This window comes from Lepisosteus oculatus, chromosome 14, assembly GCF_040954835.1.
Source record: "Lepisosteus oculatus isolate fLepOcu1 chromosome 14, fLepOcu1.hap2, whole genome shotgun sequence".
NCBI classification, from domain to species: domain Eukaryota; kingdom Metazoa; phylum Chordata; class Actinopteri; order Semionotiformes; family Lepisosteidae; genus Lepisosteus; species Lepisosteus oculatus.
The window spans coordinates 2,963,653-2,984,379 of NC_090709.1; the positions used below are offsets into that span (position 1 = coordinate 2,963,653).

The window sequence follows — 20,727 nt, forward strand, 5'->3', positions numbered from 1 at the left end:
TGTGTAACAACGTAATCGACACCCCTGACACACATTTGTGCAACATACCACCTTTGGACAACCCCATTGAAAAATTGAAAATTTTTTTTTTACTTTGAATGCATGCAAGAAACGGGGACACACATACCAAATTACGTCCACGCCCTTCATATTGACAATATACGAAGCTGGGAAATTTATGGTGAAACTTGTCTGAAGGATTTTGTGTGTAAATTTATCGATAGACGTTTCAAAAATCATCCGTTCATATCGCACAATGGCAAGGGATATGACAATTACCTAGTGATCAGACAGTTGTTAGCTGAAAAGACGGACGTTGAACTAATTAATCAGGGTGGTAAGATAATGTGTATGACCGTAAAAGCTCTGAACATCCGATTTATCGATTCTTTAAACTTTCTGACTATGAAATTAAGCAAACTGCCGGCCGCCATGGGGTTCCCGGGGTGTAAGGGTCATTTTCCACACTTGATGAACACTTCAGAAAACCAAAATTATGTCGGACCGATGCCGCTGCCAGAACTTTACGGCGTTAACTAAATGCTGCCGAGCGAGAAAGCCGAGTTTTTGGTTTGGTATGAAGAATGCAGGGGAAGTGTATTTAACTTACAGAGAGAGTTGAAACGTTACTGCCAGTTGGATGTGGCAATTCTAAGAGAAGGCTGTATCAGGTTTCGGGACAAGGTCATGAATATGACCAGACAGACACGCGTGACTGAGTCAGGGGCCGCCTGCGTTGTCTGCATCGACCCCTTTCAGTTTGTGACCATAGCGAGTGTCTGCATGGCCATGTTCAGACTTATGTTTTTACAGGAAGAGACGATTGCGTTGCTACCCCATGACAATTACCACCGCCAGCAAAAACGATTTTCTACACCCAGCATTCAATGGCTTATGTACATCGAACACACAGAGCCCGTTAAAATCCAACACGCGTTAACCACGGCCGGTGAGTTCAAGGTTGGTCCATATTTTCTGAATGGTTATGCTGTAATTGACGGAGTGCCGACAGCCTTTGAGTTCAACGGTTGCTCTTTTCACGGCTGTAGCGTTTGTTATTGTGAAAATGATTTTAATCCTCTGACAAACACTACTTTTGGCTGGTTGTACAGAAAGATGATGGTTAAAATTAATTTTCTCAAAATGAGAGGTTTTAACGTGCGTGTTTTGTGGGAGCATGAGTTCAGACACATGCTTGTTGAAAATGGGGACTTGGCTAAATTTCTAACAGCTGCGCAGTTACCAGAGCCTCTGCAACCGCGCGAGTCGCTTTTTGGGGGGAGAACAAAGGGGATTTGTTTGCATTACACAGCGCAGCCCGGTGAAAAAATCAATTACTATGATTTCACCAGTCTGTATCCGTTTGTGAACAAAACTAAAAAATACCCACTGGGGCACCCCCGAATAATTTATAACAACTTTGAAGATTTAAAACGGTATTTTGGTTTAGCGAAGGTGAAAGTTTACCCACCCAGATGCTTGTACTGTTTCACACTGTGTCGTACGTGTGCTGAAACAAAACAGACCACTCCCTGTGAGCACAGTGATGAAGATAGCGCATTGACTCGGTCTGGTGCACCCCTGAATTGCAGATGGCCTTAGATCTGGTGTATAGAGTGTGTAAAATGTACGAAATTTGGCATTTCAAACTGCATCTGAAAGGGAAACAGGAAGCTTCGGGGTTTCCAGAGTGGTGTACAGATGTCGCGAAATATCAAGATATATCAGTGAATATTATGAAAAAGAGGGTGTCCGGCTGGACCCCGGCAACATTAAAAAGAATCCGGCCAAAAAACAGCTTTCAAAAATTGCCTTGAACAGTTTGTGGGGCAAGTATGGGCAAAGAGACAATTTACCACAGACCACCATTGTGAGAAACCCCGATGAATTGTTCAGCTAATTATTTACGCCATATCATGAGGTGTCAGCCTGCGAGTTTATCGATGAAAACACAGCCTGTGTTACGTGGAAACACACCAAACACCACTATACGGGCCATTCAAACACTAACATTTTCATCGCTAGCTTTACTCCAAGCGGGCCTATGGAGTTATACAATCTGCTAAATGCTTTGCAAGGCCGTTGTCTCTTCCACGACAAAGATTCCGTTATCTTTGTGAGCCGGGAGGGTGAGTAGAATCCGGAACTGGGTGAGCTGACCAGCGAAATCGATGCTGGTCATCACCGAGTTTGTGTCAATAGGACCCAAGTCGTACGGGTACAAGCTGTCTGGAGGGAAAGCCTGTTTAAAGGTAAAAGGCATTACGCTCAATGTGAACAATTGTGAAAAAGTTAACTTTGAGAGTCTGCGGGACTTGGTTTTTGACTATGGCGTTAACCCTTATGCAGAGTGCCGGGAATTTAAACATATTTCTATTCGACAGCCGATGATCGTGCGTGTTAAAAAGGATTGGCGCATTGAGACCCGGACCTTAAAGAAAACCCAGAAGGTGGTGTATGACAAGCGGGTGCTGCAAGAAAATTTGACATCGTTGCCCTATGGATATTAACACAATGGATGTCAGGTTAAAACACCCTTTTTCGTGCATTTTGTCCGGACCCTCGAATTGCGGTAAAAGTTATTTTATAAAACAGCTCTTGGAGAGCGTTGATACCGCTATGACTCGTAAACCCGAAAACATAGTCTGGTGTTACAGCTGCTGGCAACCTCTATACGACGAGTTGCTTGTGAAATTTCCATACATTCAGTTTATAGAAGGACTACCGAGGTCGTTTTCCGACGACCAGCTACTGCTGCCGGGTAGAGTAAATTTGGTTATAGTTGATGATTTGATGGAGTCTGCGTGTGAAAATAATGAGATAGAAAAAGCTTTTACCAAATACGTACACCACCGAAACCTCAGCATCATGTATATTGTCCAAAATGTGTTTTGTCAAGGTCGGAAAAGTAGAACCATCGCGTTAAATACAAAGTACATGGTGCTCTTTAAAAACCCTAGAGATAAACTACAGATTACAACCCTGTCCCGGCAGATGTACCCCGGTAAAGCCAAATTTTTTTGGGAAGCGATTCGATGACGCTACTAAAAAACCTTTCGCTTTCTTGTTGGTGGATTTAAATGCCGACACCCCAGATGACTATCGCTTGCGAACAGGTCTTTTCCCCCCAGATGTACCCACGGCTTATGTATTTAAAAAATCTAAAAGTCGGTGATCTCGCAACCACAGACTCAGTCGAAAAAACAGGTTTGGGGAGTCGTCATGTCTTCACGCGTTCGGAGAAACCTGACTCTCTTAAATTTTCTGGTAAAAGCAGCCCCCACCCGCCGATCTATCACACGCGTTACCACAACAGCCGTCATCGACCGATGCTGACTTTGGGTATATTTTGGACAGCGTGTCTCAGTGGTTCCGGAGAAATGCCGAGATATTGTTAAAGACCATGGCCCGCAATGAACCATTAATAGCCTGGAATGAAAAAGAGAAATTTGTGTACAAGGGGGCACCCATTGAGGGATCTCACATGATTGATCTTGTCAGGGCTCTCATGCAGCGGCAAGCGGTTGCGGTCGGAAAGAAGCCAAAAGGTTGGGATGTGTTCATGGAGGCTATGGCAGAAATCAACGTGCCAGGCACCTTGCTAGCCAACGCTGGTAACCGAGAGCTACTTGAAAAACTCAAGGCTGCCCCGCTGGGGTGTGCAGCATCGGTCAAAACTTTAAAACAACCGGTAGAGTTGTCGACGGTCGACCCGGTCTCTAAGATAACCGCTGAAAGGAGACAATCATTAATACCTAGACCCACATGGTTGTCTTTGTAACATTTTTTCTCTGGGTATGTGTGTTTGTGATAAATGACTTGGAATGTATATTAAAAAGCGTGCGCAATATGGTTAAAAATGGCTTGGCTGTAACATGTATTAAAAAAATCTTGAGCACTATAACAGCGAATGTATAATAAAAATATTGTGTTGATTTTAATTCATGTTTTGTGTTCTTTTTAAATAATAACCACACAGACGTCGAAATGGTTCGATTTCATTTTTATTTTAGATGGTCGATTAACATTTATGACATGTTTTAAATGGTCGTAAACACCCGCATAATTGGACATTCGTATTTTCAAAGGGCTTGAAAGGGTACAGGGGTCTCCATCTCACACGACGTCGGTTTTTCAGAAACATTTCCACCATGCGGTCATTCTGGAATAAAGTTCTAAAATGTTTCTAAAAGATAAACCTTTACATCTATGGTATAGAAAAAAGACACAATCTAGACCGCAGGTCACTGCAAAAGAATCTTGCAATTGTCTGTTGTTGTAAAATATGGAGTTAGCATTTCTGTTTAAGAAATCAATAATGTTCTTGGGAAAGAAAAAAGGCTTCGGGTGAAAATCCGTAGGAGTCGAAAAATTCTGCGCTTTCGTCGTCGGGTAAGTAAATAGCCAGCCAGTGTTCACCGGGGCGGTCGTGTGGGTGAGTATTAACTATTTAACACATGGGCACCGCGCCAGTCTCTTGCGTGGTAGGGCATTACTGGGGAACACGCCTAGAAAATTGTCTCAGGTGTAGCGGTCTCGGGCTAGAATGTCTTCCAGCTGTTTGGTGTTCATCTTTATGTGCAGGTTGTGTGGCCTCCCGTGCTTTTAGCTGAAGTCGTAAATGACTTGACGTCTCATATCCAGCTCTATCACGTTGTCGAACAGTGCGTACACAACCATGTTAACTGTAGTGGGTAGCGGTAGCGCGAAGCGTATTTCAGCTCTCAGATTGCCCATTTTGATGAGTGAATAATGCCCTGTGCACTCGTCGTCAGTGCTGAGGTTGAAAGCAAACAATATGTAACCGCGCGCGTACTCCTCGCGGTCCACTAGAAGTGGTTTGTCTTTCAGACGCTTCCCGGCTGTTTCCACCAGATTAAAATATTCACGGACGCAATGTCCATTCTGGAAGTCTGGTTGAAGCGGTTTAGTGGGGATTTGTTCACCGTCCGCGTAGAGAGCCAGAAAGTTAACGTTGTAGTGTTTAAAATTGAAGGGGTTTTGGGTAAAACTGCAACTGAATGCCGTGTTGTCCACAAACCCCAAAATGACCACTTTGGGTAACTGTCAGAGAAAGAGGTTTTCTTGGTTACACACACGGCTCCCTGCAGGCAGGCTGAAGACTTTCATCTGTACGCGGTCTATGGGGTATTAAGCGTTGGCCGTCAGGAGTGCTTCGGCGTGCCCCAGTCTGACCCCGGGTAATACTCTGACTCTTTTCACAAACAAAGATGCAGAGAGTATGCTCAGTTTGTGTTCTCCGGCGTTGTTCATTAAGCAGAAAGCATCTCTGTTGCGCTTGAGTTTTATTTTCAGGTCTACGCCATTCAGTAGTAGTTTGTCCTGAAAAAACAGGTCGGCGTGAATGTGACCCAGGAGCTCCAGTTTTCGGCTTTACGTCGTGTATGATGCTCTTTTTCGGAACCCCTGATTGGGACCATCCAAAATTGTGGACTTGTGTTGCCCGGCTGTGTCTTTGTAAAAGAGACCTGTTGAATACTGCGTCTTCAGCGTCTCTTCACTGTAGTTCAGTACAGACTCTATAAAGGCTCTGTAAGGATAGCAGTTGTTGCTCTGGCTGATCAATTGGTCTCCTACGGTGATGTCAACCTGGCTGAAGATGGCAGCGATGGGGTAATTCACCAGGCTCACACGGGCTGCTGCATAAATGTTCCGACCATCTGCTTCAGTTATTTTACAGGTCAAATAGAGCAGGGTGTTGTTTAAATCTAAATAATCTTCTCTGTTGCCTGCGACGTAGAACTCCAGAGGTGCGTTTTCCGTTAGGGCTTTGATGGGTGGAACTTCTATGTAAAAGCTTTTCTCAACGCTTGTTTGGGTAGGCGCTAATTGAAATATGTCCAGCTCCGACTTGGCGCATTCTGCAGACCCGCCGTGAACAAAAGCCATGTTTAAAATATGTCTCGTTTCGTGTCTCGTTGATTGCGAGGTGTCATGCCCTTCTTGGTCGACCTGAAGCTTTTATGAGTTGCCTGTCTGCGCTTAGCCGTTCTTTTATCAGGTTTCGGCGGCCCCCGACTGTGAGGTGATGACGTCCGTCTTTTTCTCTTGACACCCCTGCGGATGTATGCTAGACCCGAACCTTCCTGCTGATGTGCAGCCACCTTAGACATGACCGCGCTTGTAACGTTGCCTACCACTTCTTTGGCGATGTTTTTAGCTGCCAATGCCATGTGTGGCTTAGCTATTTCAAACCCGCGTTTCAGAAAAGGCACGGCTTTTCTAAATAGCGTTCTGAAAATATCCCCGATACCAGCGCCGTACTGAACCGGTAGCCCTGAAAATCCTGGTAATCCATAACCAGCCTGTTGTTTGTAGTAGTGCGTATACAGAGAAGGATCCCCGTAGCTCTTGATGACCATCATCCTTTTAGATGTTTGTCGCTTTCACAGGTCTGAAATGCAGCTTGACGATGACCTTTCCAAATGCAAATGACACGTGTTAGTTTTGATCCGTCTTTATTTCAATAGTGTAGTTGTTAAAATGGTCGATGCTCACCGGCACGTTATGGGGTTTGTCGTAGAATACTGTGACGAATTCACCATCCACGCCTCTGAAGGGCACACAACGCAAAAGTGGTGCGTAGACGTCACCTATTAACTGGTGTTCTATGATATCGGTGTATATATACATGGTGTTAAATCTGCCAGTCATATCGACGGGGTGCGGTGATTTTACACCCCCGACACCCGAATTGAAACCCAACATCCTCGCCAGGCAGTTACGCACCTGCATAACAAACCGTTTATCACTAACAATCCTTACCGACCAGCTAATGGGGTTGTATTTAAGACTTACAGCCGTTAACTTGGATTTTTCCGCAGCCCGTTTCATTTCATGCAAGAGCTGCTCAATGTTGCTGTAGTACCCTCTCGGTAAGGTACAGCTCCATATAGTCTTGAGCTCATCGCTGACAAACAGAAAAACTTTGTCTTCATCAAAAGTGTTTAGTGTATGCGGATAGTGCAGCTCGACCAGTCCCACTTCCCAGCCCCCGTCCAGGTCAATCGCCTTTGCCAGATGCTCTGTGAAGCACGTATTGGTGTTCTTTGGAAACATCTTTGAGGATGCATTACTGGCCAGCGTCACATAGAAACCATTGGGGTTCATTTTTCACCACCTCTATATGTCTCGGACCTCGGAAGCCTTTACCTAGCTATTGAATTTATCGCTCCAACCGTGCCACTTTACCAAAAGCTGTTTGTTTTTGCCACGACCCCTGGCTGCTAAAATCGTTTGGATGCGGTAGACATTCTCAACATCTGGGTTTATCTTCTGTAGCTCTTCGGCATAGAAGGAGCCCTTAATGTCATCGCCTGCGTAGTCCTGCAGTTTGTAATAAGGTCTCAGAGCCGAGGTCCGCTCTTTGACAATGAAAATTTCATCTGTGAAGGTCTGCTCATACCCCTTCTCAAACACTCCCTTTATTTTGGACACCCGCACGCAATCACCCACATTAAATGAAAACTTTGACGGTTTTCTCTTAAAGTGCTCGTCATAGACCGTTCTCCACACCTCAAGGGAGTTGTCGGCCGTAACAGAAGCTGGGGTTCGTTTAATAGTTGTGTGGTAACTATGGTTATAAGCGTAAATAAGATCTGAAAGGACGTCGATGTATCGAAAGGTGTTTTTGTGTGTCAGGTACCTCCACATTTTTGTTTTAATAGTTCTATTAAACCTCTCGACCACGCTAGCCTTCACATCGCTGGCCGTAACGAAATGTTCAATATTCTCACGTTTGAGAAAATTTGGGAAGGTCCTGTTAAGAAATTCTTTACCCTCGTCTGTTTGTAGCTTTTTAGGAGCACGCCCCTCTTGCAGTATATTTCGGAAGGCGCCTGTCACCGCCCCTCCAGTCTTGGTTTTCAGCGGCACGGCCCAAGCGTACAGATGCAGCCATTCAAAATGGGTGAGGTATTTCGCGGCATACCCCGGTGGGCGTGTCGCAGTATCACGCGGTATCACGCAGTTAACGTGGTGTCACGTGGTCAACTATCCGGCGTCGCCTTGTAAAACCGCCAGGGGGAGCTTAACCTCTCATGTACAGCATTTGAGCCTTTAATTTTGAACTGTGCATTACAGCATGTTAATCATCAGTCATTAAAATGTTGGTATATTTTATGAAAGCAAGATTGCTCAGTTGGACAAAAGTACACAACCTACCTTTATCAGAAATATTCATCAAAGCCTTTACTGAAGATATTACTAATAGTATTAATAATGGATGACTTTGGACAAGCTGTATACTCAAAGTATAATTTCTTTAGCACATTTGTACAAGCACTTGGAATCTGTCCAAGCCATACTTTGTCAGGCATTTTGTTTTACTTCAACGGGCATAAAAACTTCCTTGCTTTTAACAGGGCGTTTCATAATTTCTTACTACGAAAATGATTTAAAATGCGACACCTATCATTCAACTAGAGCTTAAAATATCACAAGGATCCTCAAGAGCACAGCAAAGAGTGTATTAAAAGACACTTGTATTTATCAACGCTTTCTTTTCCGTATACCAGATTTTATGGAACCACTTCAGAGGGGTGTCAGCCAGTCAGATTCCAGGAAAATACACACCGGTATTCCATTTCTCCCTAACGATTTAAGCATCGAAGTATTTAACTAGCATGTGAAATAGCGTGTGAAAAAGTGGTAGTTTTAAGCTTTTCTGCTAATATGATATGGAATCGTGTATCTAAAGAATTTAATAACGGTATTCGTGTGTTGCGACAGGGCTGTGTAGGGCTGTTTCGCCTGCCTGTTCATGCGAGCTGTCTTGTAGCTGACTGGTCTAGGTGCGTGACTACCAACTGGCAGGTTGTGTGTTCGAATCCAGCTGGTGCTGGACTTTTCTTTTAACAAACATTTCTTCGAAAAAATAGAATAGCGATATTATGGACAATCAATTGACTTTTATATTTCAAAATATCGCAACATGATCGATATTTGCGATATTTTGAACATATCTTCCCTTCTGACAGCGGTTCCTGCTTCTATTGTGTGTGTGTGTGCAACAGAGTAAATTTATATAGAGAAATGGAGGCTGGACAATATGCATTACAATATAAACATTTATATTGATTTAAATTGTGTTCTGATTTAAATCACAAATGCGTGTTTAATTATATGTGTTTTTTAATCATAATCAGGCTAATGCAACATAAACTGATACAGTTTCTTTGTCTTCTAAGTATCTTAATAAACTTTCAGCATAGCTTTCTACCCGTCAAGATTTATATTTCTTGGGATTTTGGGATCAAAAGTGGAAGGATTAGATTATAATCGTTTTTATTTGTCAAATACGTGATTGCATTTCTGAATGTTATGTGACACCTACAGTAGTTCACTGCTTTAAATACATCGAATTAAGAAAGTTATGTGTAGCACTTTAGATCTTTTTTCTGAACCAGGGAAAATCTGATCATGTTTCTCTATAACATTAATAAAAAACCTTATTTTACATATCGCCTTTAAAAGTGGCATCTCAAAGCAATACAGTAGATCGAAAAACAGTTAAAAGGGACCAAATTAAATACCAGACAATCGAATTTTTTCAATTCCTCTTGTCTAACAGGAATGTTTTGTTTGTGGACAGACTGTTAGACAAGAGGAAAAGACCGCCTCCTCCTACGAAGCATTAATCGCGTATCTAAGGAAAATTGCAGTATACCTTTGTTCATGCACATCATTATACAGTACAGTATCTCAATTTGTATTTCGATAAAAAAAATCGTTTGCCCAGCCATTACTGTTGTTATTGTTTTTATCCTGTAAAGCGTTTCCTTTTTCTGCATTTTCCATTTCCTTTTTCTGATCACTCGCTTTCTGGATACACATCTCAGCTGTCCTGTTCTTTGTTTTCCTGGTTTGCTGATTATGCCTGCTGCGGTCCACTCCTACCCTCACACCTAAAGAATACTATTTTAAATTTCTTGGCGCAGTTCATTAACCCTTGTATGTGCTGTCCGCGCCCAAAATGCAATTAAAAAAAAGTCAAAAACCGCGCTCAGAATGCAATTTAGAGCTTAATAAGATACACTCCACAGGCAAAATTAAAGACAAAATTAAAGACGATTAAAATCTGTAATCTTTCCACTTGTACTGTGAGTCATCGGACAGTTTCTGCTTTGTGTAAGGATGGTGAGAAAGCTGTGCTCAATGTATTTAAGGGACTTAAAAGTAAAAGGAGATGCTTCATATTGCTTGACTAATTTTAAAATCCAAGTTATAAATGCAGACGCTCCCTCGGTGCCGCGCCGGGTGTAAATATCAAAGTATACATTCCCAACAAGAATTGTACCCATCTTTCATGCAAATAAAACACCTTGAATTGAATTGAATTGAGGGAGAGAGGGGGGTAGTGGGACACTGTAGACAGACTCAAGGCAAATAAGATACTTATGGGTACGCAGGCATTCACAACAGCAACATACGAAACGTTTGCACGTACTGTATAGTTAAGTTATTACTTGGTTTTCAAAGTGCAACAAAATACAATATTGTTGTTGCTGCTGTTCTGGTTGTTTTTATCCCGTAAAGCATTTTGAGAAGCCACCTTTAAAGGCGATATATACTGTAAAACCGCTGATTCTTATGGAATGTGTTCCGCAGGAGATTCAAATTTTTATTTATTTATTTTTTAATCGCGTATCTTAGGAAATCTCAGTATAACTTTGTTCATGAACAGTGGCATGTAACATTATCATTCGTTTTTTTAACAAGGCTCGCCAGCTAATGTGAATCGAAACCTGTCTTGCTAGCTTTTAAAGTCTTGCATGTGTAAACTGTACTAGAGGGCATGCAAGTTACTCTGCCCCTTACAGCTGCAGGGAGTCCCTCTGCTGCAACACACAGCAGACAGAACGGGAGACTATTGCCTTTCATATCTGACACCAGTGAAGTAAAAGGGGTGTCTAAAGGGGTGATTTCAGACCACATTTTAGTTACTTTATTTTGTTTACTTTTAACATTTCTGTAATTTACAGTAGATGTCACAATAGAAGCCCGAAGCCTATTATACTCAGTCTAGCCTTGGATCTTCTGAGTCCTATGACTCAGTCTTGTCTGCTTTCCTAGAATAAAACCAGTTAAGTCTTGTGTACTATGCAATTTATATTTTCCAATTCCATGCATTCCCTTAATGTTTAGAGTTTACTATATTCTCCAGACTCAAACACATAAGTACTAATAGCTCTGTCCCTTTAGGAGACTCTTTGCAGTACTGTGTCCCACTACCCCCATGAATTCTTTAGGTTGGGTCTAATATTTTCCAGTAATATACAGAATGGGATACAAAATGCTGTCAGGCAGGTAACAGAAAAGAGAAAAATATAAATATTTCCATTTTACAGACGTTCACACATTTATAACATTTTGGCTCAATAAAAAGCTAACCCAATAATTAAATGTGATAAAGTATAGTTTGGGTGTTTATACATTAATGTTAATCGTATTCTTGATTTATTTCAATAAGTGTTCATGTTTCATTTGCTAACTTAGAGCATATTGTGCAATGAAGAATAAAATAGCTGCATGACAAGTGACTTCCTTCTCTCAGTGGAAATTAAAAGGTAGCCTGATAAATTATAAGACAGTAAGAAAGGTTCCAATCAGGAGGAGACAATTCTTTCCATTTTTTTTTGTTTGATTGCTGGTAGCAAACTGATCTGAGGATCTACTCCAGCTCTTTCTCTTTTTATCATACAGTAAATTTTATTTTCTTGCATTCTGAAACACAATATAACAAAAAATAACCTCACAAACTCAAAGAAAAAATACTTGCTCCCCCCCCTCCCCTTGGCAGTACTTCCTCCCATGCTTTTAACTAAGGGCATCTAAAATACTGTCAAACAGCTACAATGGTTTCTCTGTACAAGGCTTTGACTGTGTCAATCACAGCACCTACCGTTCCCTTACCAGCAACAACATGGATTCTAACACTCAGACATTAAAAAAAGTCAGGCCAAGAGAGAAAATACCGAGCTTTACAACATGTGGTACCAGTAACATTTTACCCACAGTAGACTCACCAACCAGATGTGTTTCAGTTTCTGTGATAAGCCTAGATTAATCATATCCTCTCCTCTAGTAGGAGCACCAAGTGTAAACATGTAACGCCCCTATTAAAAATAATGGCAAAACAGAAGTTCTCTCTTTCTAGAACATACCTTCCTATGGACACTCCTAAAATGTATAAAATAGTGTCCAAAGCATCTCATAATAGAGGCAAATGGGGAACTACAAACTCATTTCATACAATGCCATCCATGAGGGGTTAAATACACCCTGAGAGAAATTAATTTCTGGATAATTCAACGGCTGTGATTTCTGGGATATGTATTATCCCAAATATTTTCAAAAGAAATTGAATCATTTCAATTAATCTGTGCCATTCAAGTACCTGCTCCAGACAGTAACCACTGCTAAGGGTTTATATGAAGCTTGCATTAAAAGACTTTAAAAAAATGTCATGTTCCCATAAAAAAGTCATGCCTTGGAGTATAGATCCCCAAAGGAATGCCATAGACTCAAACTACAAAATAAACACATACAGAAAGAAAGTATTTGTATTGTAATTGCAAATCCTGGTATGAGTGATTGGTATGACTTTCCTCATTACAAATCTCTTATTAGAATTTAAATTTCTCTGTAACTCCAGATCAGAACAGAGAAAATGTAACTGCCTTAAGGAGTTTACGATTATGAAAAATAGAAGGATAAGCATGATACGTATGTCTTCTGTCATTTTCTAAGTCATGTTACTGAGCACCAAATCTTATTGAGAATATGAATCCATTTAAGGTTTATACCATTAAAGTAACGGTATATTCCATGCTGAAAATGTTTGTACCAGACTTTTTTGAGGCCTGTTTAATTGTGTCTGAAGTCTGATGTTGTAAATTTTATTGTTAAAAAGATCCATGAAAATGTCACTACTAAAGTTAGCTGGTACTGTTGGTATTGTAAGTGGCAAGTAGAGCTCATATTTTAGATTTTGTGTAGTTGCTAGCGTTGAACTGTGTGTTGGATGCACATGAATTGAAGGAATGGGCAAACATAGCTGATGCGGATCCACAGAGCCAGCATATTAAGATGTTTATAATTAGAGGCAATTTGTTTAAATAACTAGGTATGGATACTGATGTGCAAGAGAGGTGGAAAGGCTGTTTCCTTAAGCCAGCACTATAAAATGTTTTATTCTCAGTGAGATGCTGCCATTTCATAGTGGGTTTCTAACACTGTGTATAGTTCCATCAACACAGTGCCTTTACTTCCATCCATTTCTAATCTCTTTACCCAGTACAGAGGATTTTAGCCTATCCCAGTAAGCGACGGACACAAGTTAGAATACACCCTGGACATAGCGCCAGTCCATCACAGGACAGACAGACACAAACACACACACACCAGGGCCAGTTTAAATCTAACCTCAGAACCTTTCTTTTTAGAAGACTTAGTGTCTGTATCTGCTTCATTTTCTAATTTTGCTAGCACCTCTAACTGCTTGTCTTTCTTATATGCATTTACTTTGTAATCTGTGGTCCTTTTATCTGTTTTTACATCTACTGTATTGCTTTGAGATGCCACCTTGAATGGTGATATATCAAATAAAGTTTTTTATTATTGTTATAAGGAAACATGATCAGATTTTCCCTGGTTCAGAAAAAAAGATCTAAAGAATACTATTTTGTCACTCTTCTCATTCCCTTTGCTAAATGACTTTTCATACTAATCTGATCAATCTAACTGTCAGTTTTCTGTGCTTTCTCTATCCTGCTAGATTTGCAATTATTCTGAAAATTTTCATCTTGAAATAACTCATTTCTAAATACCTTTTTCACTGTTAACATCTTGCAGCAACTCTGCGACAAAATATACACTCTGACAGTTCATCCTGCTACCAACATTAAATAAAACAAATCTTAAGATTTCTATATTTATGTCTTTATTTAGTCTTTTCATTAGTGACAAAGGCTAAACTTTCTTGGAAAAATGTCTTTTATGTTTTGCGGAAAAAACTGACTTGCTTTAACAAAATATGTTTACAAATCCTATCACCTGGCATTTTCGTAGTTAGAAATTATGGAACGCTCTGTTAAAAGCAAGGGAGTTTTTATGTCCTTTGCAGTTCTTTTGCAACATGAATATAATTATATCGTTATTAATTTCTTGAGATACGCGATTCCATATTATATTCCCTTTTAATCAAATTCTAAAAGTATGCTTGTTGACTCCGGTAACGCGTTAGTTAAAGACTTCGATGGTTAAAATGTTTAGGGAGAAATGGAATACTGGTGTGTATGTTTTCTTTAAAGTACCGAGACCAGCCATATACTGTATGTTTAAGTTCCAAAATTAATATTGTTTATGGACTTCACACACGTTGCAGTATGCTCCTATTCTTTTTATGCTCAGGCACTAAGATCTCCCTTCTGCTTTGTGTAAGGATGGTATCAAAAGCAATCTTAAGTGGTGAGAAAGCTGTGCTCAATGTATTTAAGGGACTTAAAAGTAAAAGGAGATGCTTCATATTGCTTGACTAATTTTAAAAACTAAGTTATAAATGCAGACGCTCCCTCGGTGCGCTGCTCTGGTGCGCCGGCTCTTACACAGTGCCTGTCTGCCGTAAGCGTTACAATATACATACCCAACACTGCTTGTACCCATCTGTCATGCAAATAAAACACCTTGAATTGAATTGAATTGAGGGGAGAGGGGGGAAATACTAAAGCCAATACTGGCTAAATACCCTCAATGGGCTTTGACGTGCTAATGCGTTGGTTTAACAGTCCGGGTGTGGCAGGCTTCCAAGGTCAACTCGACTCGATTGGAAGACTGAATGAATTAATAGCAAACATGGCTTACATAAAATACATTTTTCCAAGAAAGTTTATAATAATACGATCTATAGTTGAAATCTGAGCCTACTTTAAAAATAAAGGAAAAGCATTTTCAGAGAGCAATCACGCTGTGTTTATGTAGAAAAAGCGATTAGGTTTATGAGCAATCTAATTACCTATTCGCTTAAAACGCTATATAAAATAAAGTTTATTTAGAGATGAATGATCAGTGTCGCAGTTTAAATAATGTGAGTCAGGAAACTAACGCACAGCGCCACCAGATTTAATAACGCAATAAAAACGCCATAAAATAATGTGACTAGGCACAGAAAAAGTTTACAGCACAGTACAATAATAAATGCTGACCATGACTTTAGAAGCATAAATTACCTTACACTCAATTTAAACACAAGCTGTCTTTCTGTATGAACCTCTAAGCTGGTTCATACAGAAAATGTAGAAATGCATTAGCCTGATTATGATTAAAAAACACATAATTAAACACGCATTTGCGATTTAAATCAGAACACGATATAAATCAATATAAATGTTTATATTGTAACGCATACTGTCCAGCCTCCATTTCTCTATAAAAATTTACTCTGTTGCACACACACACACAATAGAAGCAGGAACCGCTGTCAGAAGGGAAGATATGTTCAAAATATCACAAATATCGATCATATTGCGATATTTTGAAATTTAAAAGTCAATTGATTGTCCATAATATCGCTATTCTATTTTTTCGAAGAAATGTTTGTTAAAGGAAAGGTCCAGCACCAGCTGGGTTTGAACACACAACCTGCCAGTTGGTAGTCACGCACCTAGAACAGTAGGTTACAAGACAGCTCGCATGAACAGGGAGGCGAAACAGCCCTACACAGCCCTGTCGCAGCACACAAATACCATTATTAAATTCTATAAATACGCGATTCCATATTATATTCCCTTTTAATCAAATTCTAAAACTATGCTTGTTGACTCCGGTATCACGTTAGTTAAAGACTTCGAAGCTTACAATGTTTAGGGAGAAATGGAATACTGGTGTGTATTTTTTTCTTTAAAGTACCAAGACCAGCTATATACTGTATGTTTATGTTCCAAAATTAATATCGTTTATGGCCTTCACACACGTTACAGTATGCTCCTATTCTTTTTATGCTCAGCTACTAAGATTTCCCTTCAGTGGTAAAATTCAATATCTACAACAGGCACAGTAAAGACGTTTACAGTAAGTCTTTCTACGACAGACCAACGGACCACGAGTGCCCCTGTCGGTCAACCAATTACGCACCGCGACTTAATGCGTCATGATACGCGATACCGCAGCCAATTACCTGCGGTACGTGTCTGTACCGCTCACTTTGAATGGCTGCATCTGTATTTAGACAGCATGTCTATACACATTAAGATGTAACAGAAACCGTCGTTGAACTCGCGGTGTTCTCTCATGTCCACCAAGTCGGCCTCCCACTGCCAGTCCATTTCGGACACCAGCGTCCTGTTTCTCTTAAAACGTACGCGCGCCGGCTTGTGCAGCGTATAAGCAGCCTGGCCGGTCAACCACTCGGCCACCCGGCCGCGGATGGCGCCGCTCACACCCCGGGATTTAGCGGCCCGCACCAGACTCCCCGCGCCGCCGTAACTACCCGATTTCCTAGGGTTATAATAGAGCACACTCAACCCCGCGGCAGACATGGTCCCCTTCCAAACCAATACACACTTTCACACACCTAAAAAAAGATACCGATTGCACGCAACTAATAAAATCTATTTTCCAGGGACGTTGTAGCTAGATGCAAATTACAATCGAAAATGTATCAGCTTTAAAATTTTCTTTTGGATCCACAGGACGATCAGCATGAGACTCAAAATATACCTGTGTTTGATTGTACAGCATAGATTGTACAGCATTTATGTTTATATTTATGTTAAAATGAAGGTAAATATATCAAAATATCCAACTTCACAGTGCTAACGTAACAATGCTTGTCAAATTCTCAAACAAATTTGCGTTGTATTTCTAAACTATTTTAGCAGAGGATGCAACAGGAGTATAAATGATATCTCCTGCCAGCCCTTCAAAGATACTTTTCCATGGGTGAATATGGTTCTGTGGGGAGTTGCATTGTTGATCACTATTGGACTTCTCCGGTCTCAAGTGTTGTTGTTGGACACGGGCAAAAGACTTGCATTTTCGGCAAATATAAAGAGGTTTAAGGTTTCGGCTTTAGCGGAGGCAGTGTTTACATTGACAATAATAAGAAGATCTTCCCTGGGTGGGCTTGAACCCCCAACCTTTCAGTTAACAGCCGAATGCGCTTGCCGATTAGGCCACAGAGACTGATGAGAGAGGCCTCTCTCCATTCGCACCTTTCCGGTCAAAAAATAAATATTGCTTGCATTTTCTTGCCAGTCATCAACATTCCTGTTATTTCATTCAGATTACCTGTGGTGTACAGATAGAAATCAACACAGTGGTGTAATTCTGGGTTTGGCACCAGCAGAAACTGCACACACATCAGTTGATCTCAACATGGTTTGAACACGCAACCTTCTGACCTGGAATCAGACACGCTACCGTTGCACCACGAGGACACTCACTACATGTATTTTTAATTCCCCCAAAGAGTAAAATCAGCGTCCCTGAAAAATATTTTTTTTTCATTCTCTCCTGTGAGGAGCGCTGCAACAAGGGTCTCTTCTTCCCAGACCACAGATTATTCTTCCTGCTCGGCTCTCACACAGAGAGCAGATACCGTCTCCACTAATGTGTTTACTACATCTATAGATCTGACCCCCTACAGCCCCGATATTGCTGGACAGGATATTTATCACCTGCCTCGTGAACTTCTCATCTTGACCTCTCCCAGGAGGAGCACAATTAACTCAGAATCCTCTCTTCTTCTAGCATTTATCAAATTGCGTGGATGCAGACATCACTCAGAATCACCTGTATGATTCTCCCGAATTCAGACTGGCTGTGCTTTAGTGCTTTCAAAAATGTATAGGTGACTAGCTTCCTAACAGTTTTCAACAGCATTTGAAAACGGCTGTCGATGCATTGGGCTTGAACTGACCCCGGGTCAACTGCTTGGAAGACAGCTATGCCCGACACTTCACCATCAACGCGCACACCACAGAGCCCCTCAAAACATCATAAGATAATGCCACTGATATTGGAAGCTTTCTCCAGCATTTGTGCTGATTCCACATATCGCGAAGGAATCATGATATTGTTCAATACTGTCGCTAGACGTTCGAATGGGTTTCAGGGCCAGGTGGACTGTTTCCTAGAGAGTCACGAACTGCAGTGGTATTGTATTGCAGTGAGACAACACAATGCCTGCTAGACTATTCATGCTATTCATTCTAAATGCCACAGATTGTGTTTGTCCAGTCGTGTCAGTCATACTGAAGCTACGGAAAATCAGACGCAAATGTGCTGTAATACTTTCAGGGAGTTAGGATTTGTTTGTGCAAAATCCGAGAACATTGCTCTGTTATCTTATATCTTTTCTCTGTCATCTTCATCAAGGCTCTGTCATCTACTGCTGAAAATGAGCAGTGGTTTTCTCAGAATTCCCTATGTATCCAAAGGATGTAAACTATGTAATAGTTAAACCTATGTAAACCTAAAGCTATAAGAGGAAGACAAATGTGAAGCATTACAGCAATGGCATATCATGAGATGATTAATCGCAATTTCTGTAGGAGCCCCACGGTTGCCTGGCAACTGTCAGCTTTGCGCAGTGGCAGTATCGTCGCCTATGAGGTTTAGCAGAGGTGCAGTTACTGCTAGTTGAAAACATTTCTCAATACCCCGCTTCCTCCGATTTGAAATACAATCGGTGGGAGCAATTTTTGACAGTCTCGTGAGAGGCTGAGCAAGGTGTTTAAAGACAAATTTTGTCATCTTATCATCACAGCACAAAGAAGTGTGTTTTTGTCTTTTCAACAGAAATGTTTTTTACTGTAGCTCTTTCAGCGTTATGCAGGGTACAATGTCCGTCGAGATCACCTTTGAGTCAGTGCAAATGTTTGTGAGCCGTCAATTACATTTTATATTGGTTGTACTGGCGTGCTGCTTGTCTGTGAAACATTAATCTTCTGCTTCTTCATGCCGAATCATCTGCAAAGGTCGAGTTTATTCAATGTTTGCGCACAGCGCTCCATCAGGAATATTTTGTCCTAGTTCAATAAGGACTTACTGCACGCATTCACAAACCTCACAAACCGATAGAACCGGTTCGCTGGTTAAAAGATTTTATTAAATGTGGAAAGAGGTCTGATTGTGAAAAGGTCAAAATGTTAGTGAAAAAATCAGTTACATGAGGAAAAACGAACTGTGGGAGCCCCATGACTCCCCATGTCATGCTGTATTTCTCTCTCATTCTACTTGGAGTGGTGCCGTCGCTTCTGGATGAAGACTCTCAGTGGTCATTCCAGACAGGTCAGGTATGACTGTGCTTTGCCACAAGAACCTCAGAGATTGTAAGCTGGGTAGTTTCAGATCACTATTTTATTAAAGGTTCAAGCAAACCCGAATACCTTTGCAAGAGACATTTCAGAATCCCAGTCAAATCCAGTACGATTGCTGAATCCCTCGAATTCAGCTGAACTATACCACAGATCTGCAGTCCACCATTAGAATACTGTGGGTGTGTTGTGTAAGCCATACCGCCCAAAATAGTTCTAAAACAGGTGATGCATCCTCGTTTAGGAATGTGGTATAAAGTGAAATGGTCTGAGAAGAGTCCTACGTTTGAACAGTTCAAAATAGACGTAAAGGGGTATTTACGGACTCTTTCGTAATGTAAGAACAAGCTGTGTGGGCTTTATCTTTATTTACCTTGTGTAATCGTTTTTCATAAAGTGTAATTGTATTATAGCATGTGCCCCTGACGATTTTCTTTATACGTTATATGTGCTCTTGTTTGTATTGTATTTAATTTTGTTGTTTAGATAAAAAGTAAAAAACACATTTTTCTGGATGTGGCTGCTGTAAAAATCAAATGACATCAAGGGTGCTGTACACAGGGGTCTGAAGCCTGCTCCACAGAAGATCTTTATCCAGAGGTGTTAAAGAAGTCGAGATCTCACCATGAGAGGGGAAGCATCTCTGAAAAAAGCAGCACAAGAGCAAAAGCCACCCGGCTTTCTTCGAGCAAGTAATGAGACAAAGAGGCTTAGTACATCGGGTAGCATGGCTGAGTGGTCTAAGTCACTGGGTCAAGCTATAAGTCTATTTGGGGGCGTGGGTTCAAATCCAACTGCTGCTAGCTGCTTTTGTTGAGACTCCTCTTCATCTGACTTCAAATGAAAGGGAAGGAATTGCTTTTTGACAATCTTAGGGCAATGGATGTTAAGTTTCTGCAGCTGAAAACACAGGCAAAACTGCGCCATGTGAGGCTTGAACTCACAAGCTCGGCATTGCTCCGCCGTGTACTGCTGTATAAGTACTGCGCTTACTGGAAGGTTGCAGAAGCTTGGAGAGAACTGTGATGGAAATCGTAAATTACAGATTTCATTATCTGTACATTTAATAACTAGGAGAGATAACTCCTTCGAGTTCTACAGCTCATAAGTGCACTTTAAGAAGTTGTTGCTTTTGTGAGATGGATCTCCGAGGTGCACCTTTTTTCTTATTACTAAAGATACCTCGACATTGTGAATTATTTGAAGACCTAGAAAAAGGAACATGGCATTAGTTGAAATAAGCAGTGAATGGGTTAAAACCTGCCCCCTTTAATTTGCTAAAGCTATACCTTGAGGAGAATAATTCAACATACTTGCAGAGGTCACTCGGCCACGGACAAGAATGATCAGCTACCACCACTATTATTATTGTTATTATTATTCAACCAGT

At 41.0% G+C, this 20,727-nt stretch overlaps 1 non-coding gene across 1 annotated transcript; it reads left to right on the forward strand.

Moving 5' to 3' along the window:
- Positions 1-18,599: 18,599 nt before the first annotated feature.
- On the forward strand, positions 18,600-18,741 carry LOC138243720 (U4 spliceosomal RNA). The gene has a single exon (XR_011192339.1). It is a non-coding gene; the product is annotated as a U4 spliceosomal RNA (small nuclear RNA).
- The last annotated feature ends 1,986 nt before the right edge of the window (positions 18,742-20,727 follow it).